We start from the raw sequence: 8832 nt of genomic DNA, 5'->3' as shown, positions 1-8832 counted from the left end.
CCCCTAAGATTGGATTTCTAGGGCAGCACATTAGGCAGAGGGATAGATACTTAGAGGCAAGGCACCTGTCTGGTTTCTCTCAAATCACAGCTACCTTGTTGACAAGACAGCCCAGGGCACAAGGAGAGTCAGGAAACAAAGCAACCAGCCGGGCAGCAGGCTTATTCAGCTGGTGGCAAGGCAGGACTCGGCATCTCCCCCCAGATCTGTATGCTCACTCAGGACAATGGCCCTTTGCAGCAGGGGATGCTGGGAGAAGGAGGCCAGACGAGGAAGCAGTGGAGTGGGACATCAATAGAGCCACCCAGGACACCTGAAGGATTCTTTCTGACACACCCCTGAGGGAGGGAGAGATGAGCCAGAGGCCCCGTGCCGGTGGCACTGGTCTGAAACGTGGGCTGCCTTGTTGAGAATACGGGCAGCAAAGAAAAAAAGAAAAAACCAGGTCAGGGCTGAATAGGCTCTTCTGGGAATAGGGAAAGCATCTGATTTTGTTCTCTCTTTCTCTCAGACAAGTGACCTATATAAAGAGTGAGATAGCTCAAAACCAAGGCCCAGACACAGAACCAACTTCAAAGGCACTTGCTGGTGTTTAGTTGTGTCCAACTGTTCATGACCCCATTTGGGGTTTTCTTGGCAGAGACACTGGAGTGGTTTGTCATTTCCCTCTCCAGCTCCTTTTACAGATGAGGAAACAGAGGCAAGCAAGGTGAAATGACTTGCCCAGGGTCACACAGCTAGTAATCATCTGAGGCCAGATTTGAACTCAGGTCTTCCTGACTCCAAGGCTGGAGCTCTATGCACTGTGCCAACTAGCTGCCCCCCCAATTGATATTCCTAAAGCTCAACAATGACCATGCCGTCCTCCTGATTCAGAAGTCTCAGTGGCTCCTTGTCTTTCAGGATCAGCTTCTATCTTTGGCGTTCCCAACCTTTGATAGTCTGATTCCATCCAGCCTGTTCTTTCACATGATTACCCCAGCCACCCTCTCTGCTTCAGCCAAATTAACTTACTTGGTGGTCCCCCAGCATTGCATTCATCCTCCCATTCCATGCCTTTACCTAGATCGTCTGTCCACTCCTCCCCAAAGGGCCCTCCCTTTTTGTCTCTGCCTCTTGGAATACCCAGTTCCTCTCAAGGCTCAACTCATGTGTAGCTGCTTCTACATGGGTCCTTTCTTGGCCCTGCCCTGAGTTGTTAGCGCTCTCCCTTCCTTATATTACTTTGGATTCATTTTGTATTTTTGTATCATTGTATGAATTGTGTCACTCCCACAGAATATAAGCTCCCTGAGGGCAGGAACTATTTCATTTTTTTTGTTTGTTTCTGTATCCCCAAGGCCTAGTAAAATGCTTTGCACAGGTTAAGCATTTTAAATCTTTGTTGAATTAGATTTCATGTAATAACCCTTAAATACCTGAAGAAAGGTATCATTTCCCCACCCCAATTCTTTTAACCAACCCTCACATGTCATGATATTAAGGCCCTTCACCATCCTATACTCCTGAAGAGAGAATATCCATCAGCTTTCATAATAGGTGACATCCAGAAATGAACACAGTAATACTGTTGGGGGGTGACCAAGGTAGAGTGTAGTGGGGAACCATCCCCTCCCTCATTTGGGGTGCCATATCTCTCAATGTAGCCTCAGATTACATTAGCATTTAAAATTTCCATATCATACTACTGAGTCATATTGAAGCTAGAGTCCACTAACCCCATTCCCAACCCCAGTGTTTATTAGAGAAATTCACGAGCCATCCCTCTCATTAGAGCTGGCTTGAAAACCTGCTGGGATGGGGAGCATAAGGCAGATCACTCCACTTTTGGACATCGCTGATTTATAGGAAATTCTTCCTTACATACATAGATGACAATGGATGGGCGGGGCGAGGCATAAAAAGCAGACACAAGAATTCAAGAAGATTTGCAGTCTAGGTGGGGGCAAACAATACTACACCCTTCCCTAGGTCCTGAGGCTATCACCCACATCACATCCCAGTATATCCTATGAACAGATCATTGACTATGCATGCTTCATAGACCGAGAGTTGGAAGGGACCCTAGAGGTCACCTAGTTCAGACTCCTCATTTTACAGATGAGAAAACTAAGACCCAAAGGGGTGTCACATGATTGGCCTAAGCTGACTCAGCTAATAAATGAATGAACTGGGATTCAAGTTGAGATCCTCTGACTAAGTCCAAGGCTTGTATCCTCATAATAATAGCACTGAGTCATCAAGGAAAGACTAAAGGATAATGACACTAAGGTGAGAACAAGAATAATGTTAACTCATTTCTACAGCACTTAACTGTTTACATGGGCCTCTCCTTACAGCCGCCCTGGGAAGGAAGGATGGTCCAAAGTAAAGAATGCTACTTTTATGTGGTCTATGAATGTGGACTACTGTGCTTTGGGAAATGAAGAAGTGGAGGGTTCCAGAGAATCCTGAGAAGACTCATATGAACTGATGCAGAGTGAAATGAGCAGAACTAGAAGAACAATTTATACAGTGACCACAATATAGTAATGATAAACAATTTAAAGATTTAAGAACTCTGATCAGCTCAATGTCCAGCCACAATTCCAGGAGCCCCATGATGAAGCATACTGCCCATCTCTGGACAGAGAACTGATGAACTCAGAGTGCAGAATGAGACATATGTATTTTCTGGATATGGTCAATATGGGCATTTGTTTTGCTTGACTACAATTGTTAGCATTTATATAGCATTTTAAGGTTTTCAAAGAGCATTACAAATATTATCTCATTTGATCTTCACAACAACCCTAGGAGGTAGGTGCTATCATTATCCCCATTTTACAGCTGAGGAAACTGAGGCAGACAGAAGTTAAATGACTTTCCCAGGATCACACAGTTAGTAAGCATCTGAGGCAGAATTTGAACTCAGGTCTTCTTGACTGTGTGTCCAGTGGTCTATCCACCACCTAGCTTCCTCTATTATATTTGTGACAAGGATTTTCTTTTACTTTCTTTTTCATTTAAGGGTACAGGCAGCAATAATAATAATAATAATAATAATAATAATGATAACAATAGTTATCATTTATATAGTGCTTTCTTTTTGCCAGGAAGCATGCTAAGTGCCTTATAATTATCATCTCATTTGATCCTCACAACAATTGTGAGAGGTAGGAGCTATTACCATCCTTTTTTTACAGATGAGGAAACTGAGGCAAATAGCAAATCATGATTTGCCCAAGATATAGCTAGTAAATTTCTGAGATCAGATTTGAACTCAGGTCTTCCTGACTCCAGGTATAGTGCTCTATCCACTGAGTCACCTAGCTGACTCATGCATATTTATTACAAGGATTTTCTTTTTCTTTCTTTCTCAGTTGGGGGTGCAAGAAGTAGGGGAGAGAGAGAAGGTGGATTTTAATTAACTGGAAAAATTAACAAATCATTCTTTTAAAGAAAAAAAATTGGAGTAAAAAAGTGGATAGATGACAAAGGGGAAAAAAGAGGCATATCAAAGTACTATTTTAAGAAGGAAAGCCATCCCTTTAAAATACCAAATGTTCTTGGAATTTTTTTTACATTAAAAGGCCCTGAACAGTGGTTTAGTCAGTACTCATTCCTAAGAAATTCTTTCTATGTAATTAAAATAACACTTTACTGTTTTGTATGGCTACACATGTATAACCTATACCAAATTGCTTGCCTTCTCAATGAGGGTGGATTGGGAGGGAAGGAGAGAATTTGGAATTCAAAGTTTTAAAAACAAATGTTAAAAATTGTTTTTACATGCAACTGGGAAATAAGATATACAGGCAATGGGGTATAGAAATCTATCCTGCCCTACAGAAAAATAGAAGAGGAAAGGGATAAGAAGGGGGGGGCAGATTGGAAGAAGGGGTATTCAGAATGCAAGCTGTCTTGGGGTGGGGGAGGGGAGAGATGGGGAGAAAATGTGCAACTCAAAATCTTGTGGAAATGAATGTTGAAAACTAAAAATAAATAAATTATCTATCTCAAAAAAAGAAAATAAAAAAATAATAAAATAACACTTTACTAGGTACCAGGAGATTGTAAGCTCCTTGAGGGTAGGGATTGGTTTTATTTTTTTCTTTCCCTAGCACAATGCCTGGTACATAGTAGCTACTTAGTTAATATGTGTTGAGCATGTTTCATTGTGTTTTGTTTTTAGTGCTGGATTTACAGACAGAAAATCTGGGTTCAAATCTTGAATGCTGTAAGTTGTTACTCACAACCTGTGTGATCTTGGACATAATTTCTCTCCTCTGGGTCTCAAGTCGATGCCATTCTCCTTCCTTCTACTTCTACTGCTGCTGCTGCTACTGTTCTACCCTCCAGACCAGACCGTGAAAGACTCCTAGGCTGAGCTACTCAATTTGTACTTGCCGGTGCCAAGCATCCTTATCTTCATCCCAGCCATCCTCTCTCTCCATTACATTCCCTGAGGGTTGGTATTGCCTCACTTTTATTTGTAACCCCAGTACTTAGCCCAGTAATTGGCATGTAGTTACTGCTAAGTAAATGTTTTTCGTTTATTCATTCATTCACTCATTCAGCTTTGTAGATCAGACATTCTTAACTGACCCCCAAAAGGAACTTGGATAAGAATATATGTCCATATATATTTATATAAATATGTAGGAAACATATAATTATATAATATTATATATAATACATATAATGTTATATATCATATAATATATTTTATATGTAGAAAGAATAATTATATAATATTATATATAATATATTGTTTTTGCTAATTTCTCATTGAAATTTACCATTTCCTTCCATTTTAGAATTTTTTTTCTGCATGTTCTGAGAAAGGTTCCATAGGTTTCACTAGATTATTAACAGAATCCATGATGCCAAAAAAAAGTGAAGTATTACCAGACTAGATGGTCAACATTTGGGGTTAAATCCACACTTCCAGGTTTAAATCTATGCTTCTATGAACCCTATGAGTTAGGTAGTTAAAGGAATGTTATCCCCACTTTGCAGGTTAGGAAACTGAGGGGCAGGGAAGGGAAATGACTTACTCAGGGTCACACAACTAATAAGATGCCAGACTCAGGATTAGAATCCAAGCCCCTTAACTTCAAATCTAGCACTTTCCACATACCAAGCCGATTCTTTTGTCCAGGATGCTGTTTAAGAAAGCAAGGAAGTGTTAGCAGTGGAAATTGTAAAGATTTCCATCTCAATAGGAGAAAATAGAATATGTTTTGACTGAAGAAGTAATCTGGAAAATTCTCCGATGGGGACCAGCTCAATTTCCCCATGGTACCACAGGATCAATAAGATGCTGCAGCAGAAATATATAAAAATCAATCATCAGCCATTATAAATGGCAACCGTTTCTAAACGTAGCTCTGCCTCTCCCGAGTTGGGCTTTGTCCTCAATGGGCTAACATGCATTCAGGGGCCAGGATCCTGGTGAGAGCCTGTGATGATTCTGATGCAAAAACCAATGCCCCCTGCTCCCAGAGCCAGGCTTCTCAGGCGCTCACCTCCCCATTCCAGGCCTCCCCAGGGAAGAGGAGTGTGCAGGGATGGAGTCCTGGCCTAGGAGATTGCTACGAGTCTCCTGCTTTCCTGGGATGTCAGGCCCCATGGCTGGGCAATGGGAAAAGGCCATCTCCAACGTTCCAAGTGCCAGGGTTTGGCCTCCTCTAGCAGCAAGCCAAGGTCCCTGGGTTACAGCCCTGGACACACCAAAAACCAAGCTCTCCAAGCCCAGTTTTTTTTTTCTAGATGGCTCTGGGAATGTATTACAAACGTGGGAATATTTGTGTGTATGTATGTATGTTTTTCCCTCAGAAAATAAATGTGGTTTTGTTCTAAGAAAATTGGAGCAGCCCAAGGATTGTTTCTTAGCTGGGTCAGAAAGACCCCTCTCTGCCTCACAGCCTTCCCCAGATCTAGTCTCTCATTTTACCCCCTGCTTCTCAATACAGCCATAGTTGGCAAGACTTCTGACTGGGCCGCTTGCTCTGCTGTTGACTGGGTTATGCTGAAGGGTCAACGCAGTCCCTGAGTCCAATGCCTTTCACAATGAAACAGGCCTATTCACTATTCCCTGAATAGAGTTTATGCTTTCCAGTCTCCATGTCATTACCTAACATTTTTCTCCCTCACTTCACATATACTATATGACTGGTGTGTTGTGGTCATGTGTGTCTGTGTCTGACCTTCTCTATGAGGCTGAGAATTGCTGGAGCACCTAGACTGTGTTTTACCCTCTCCTATGTCCCCTGGTGTGTCCTGTGCAGCCTGGTGGCGGGGAAATGTGGGGAAAGAGGCCCTGAGTTTAAATCCCCAGTACGGCTTCTTAATTAGTCCTTGTCTGACCTTCAATAAACCATTTATTGTCTCTGGCCTCAGTTTACTAATCTGAAAAATAAGAGAGCTGGTCTAGAATCATAGATACAGAACTAGAAGAGAGATGAGAGGCTGGTTAGTTCAACTCCCCTCATTTTACAGATGAAGAAACTGAGGCCCAGGGGAAGTTAAGTGTCTTCCCCACTGTCATATCAGTATTATTAGGAGGCAGAGCTAGGATTTGAATCCAGATCCTTTCCAGCTCCAAATCCTCCGATCCTATGAAATGCTTGTTGAATGAAAGAATAAATGAGCAAAGTGGATTGGGATGGTGATCCCAGGCTAACAGTTAGCTGAGCTCACTGAGCAGGGGGAGTTTCTGCTGCTGGGAGAAGCCCGGAGATTCATTCCTTAGACTCTGCTACGGAGGAGTCGCTGAGCCTGAGCTCTTTCAGAAGAGATGGAAAAACCATTATCTGAAAGATGACATCAGTCTGTAAAAATGCATGCCTGGTGTTGCTGAGCAAACCCCAAGAGGAGAGGGGGAAATGACTCTAGCCACAGAGAGAGAGAGAGAGATAGGGGAAGGGGGGGGAGGAGAAAAGGAAAGAGAGGGGGAGAGAGAGAGAGAGAGAGGAGAGAGACAGAGAGGGAACGGGGGTGGGGGAAGGAGTTGGACTCCAGCCATGGCCAGGGGTAGGGGGAGGCAGCACAGGAAGAATAGAAGGAGAAATAGAAGTAGGGAAAGAAGGAGAGAGAGCGGGAGAGAAGAAGGGGGAGGGGGAGAGAGAAAGAGTAAGAGAGAGAGAAAGGGAGAGAGAAAGGGAGAAAGGGAAAGGAGAGAGTGAGAGAGAAAAAAAGAGGGAGAGAGGGAAAGAGAAAAGGGAAAGAGGTAGAGAGAAAAGGAAGAGAGAGAAAGAGAAAAAGCAGAGAGTGAGCATGGAGAGAGAAAGCAGGACAAAGGGATAGAAAGAAAGAATAGAACAGAACAGATCATGGTGAGGTCCATGAGGCATCCTGAGATGAGTGGTTCCTTTAATGGTGAAGGGGAGGGAAGTGCTGATCTATTATAGCAGGAACCAACCAAGAAGTAGCCATGATGTAGATGACCCAGGTCAGAAAACCTGTATTCAGGTCTTGCCTTTGCCATGAACTAAGGACAACATGATAAAAAATACATACAGTACTTTATAAACTAAATGACCCTGGCAACTCAGCCTCTCTAAGCCTCAGTTTCTTTATCTATAAAATGGGGATAAAAATAATTATACTCACAGTATTTTTTTTTTGAGGAAAGTACTTTGTAAACCTTAGTGTTAAAGGAATAGAATCTATTGGTCTCCACAGCAATATCAGTTCCTGGGGTCAAGGGTTAGACAGGAAGAGCTTTTATCTCTCTTGTGGGCTTTAGAGAGGGCTAATGTATCTACCCTTCTTCATTTCTATCTTAAAGCTCAATACAAGCCCATTTGTCTTGGTATAAAAGGTTGCCCCCAAAGTGCTCAAGATGTTCATTCCTTTAAGTAGATTGAACACATCAACCCAGCCTAAGGACCACAAGTCATCAGGATGTATCTTCCATGGGTACTTACTAGCTGTCTTTTGTTCATGTATCCTTGGACTCATGACACTTTGGGATCAGCAATTACTACTGGCAGAGGTTTGAGCAAAATCTGAGGAGCCTCTCTTTCCTGAACACCTGAGGATAACTTCTAACTGGGCTAACAAACTTTATAGCTCTGGCAGCAGCAGGGGTTAGGGAGTCTGCTTTACTGAATAGAGCGGTACAGAACCATCATCTGTCATTCAGGACACTGGCATTCTTGTCCCAAACTCTAGTCCTAGTAACTGGCTGTGTGGACCTTGGTCAGGTTCCCTCTCTTCTTGGGGCCTCAGTTTCTCCAGATGTAGGTTTGGAGTTGTTTGTCCTTCGTTCTCAAAGAGGACCATGACATGCAAGTGAATCGGACTTAAGTGAGGGAGGGTTGTACAAAGTCACCAGCCTCACTTTCTTCTCTGAAGCCATGTGGGTCCAGTGGCCAGATGTAGATCAGGACAACTGGAGATGGCCCCCAACAGGTTTAGAGTAAGTAGAAAGAGAACAAATCTTGGAATCAAAGGATATGGATTCAAATTCTGACCCTGTCACTCATTGCCCACATGCCACTAAACAAATCACTTCAATCCAACCGATTGGTATCAAGCTCCTAATATTTGCAAAACACAGTTCTGGGAGCTAGGAATACAACAGCAAGAAGAGTCCTGAATGAGCCTCCATTGAATGGGCAGAAGGAAGGAAACAAAAAAACACACAAGAAAGGATGTAATAAATAGGGCCCCCACAAAGTTCCCTAGGGAAGTTTGAGACAGGAGAGAATGGGCACCTAGCAAGATGGACTGGACAGTGATTAAGGTCCTTTGGGGCTCTAAAGCTGAGAGGATTTAAGTGAAGTAGCTCGTTTTCAGTCTCTTCTCCCAGATCGTACTGGCGCCATGCATTTACACAGCAAG

Source organism: Vombatus ursinus, unplaced genomic scaffold, assembly GCF_900497805.2.
Source record: "Vombatus ursinus unplaced genomic scaffold, bare-nosed wombat genome assembly UNPS02014793.1, whole genome shotgun sequence".
Taxonomy (NCBI): domain Eukaryota; kingdom Metazoa; phylum Chordata; class Mammalia; order Diprotodontia; family Vombatidae; genus Vombatus; species Vombatus ursinus.
The sequence above is the reverse complement of the archived record's forward strand: the minus strand, read 5'-3'. Positions refer to the sequence as shown.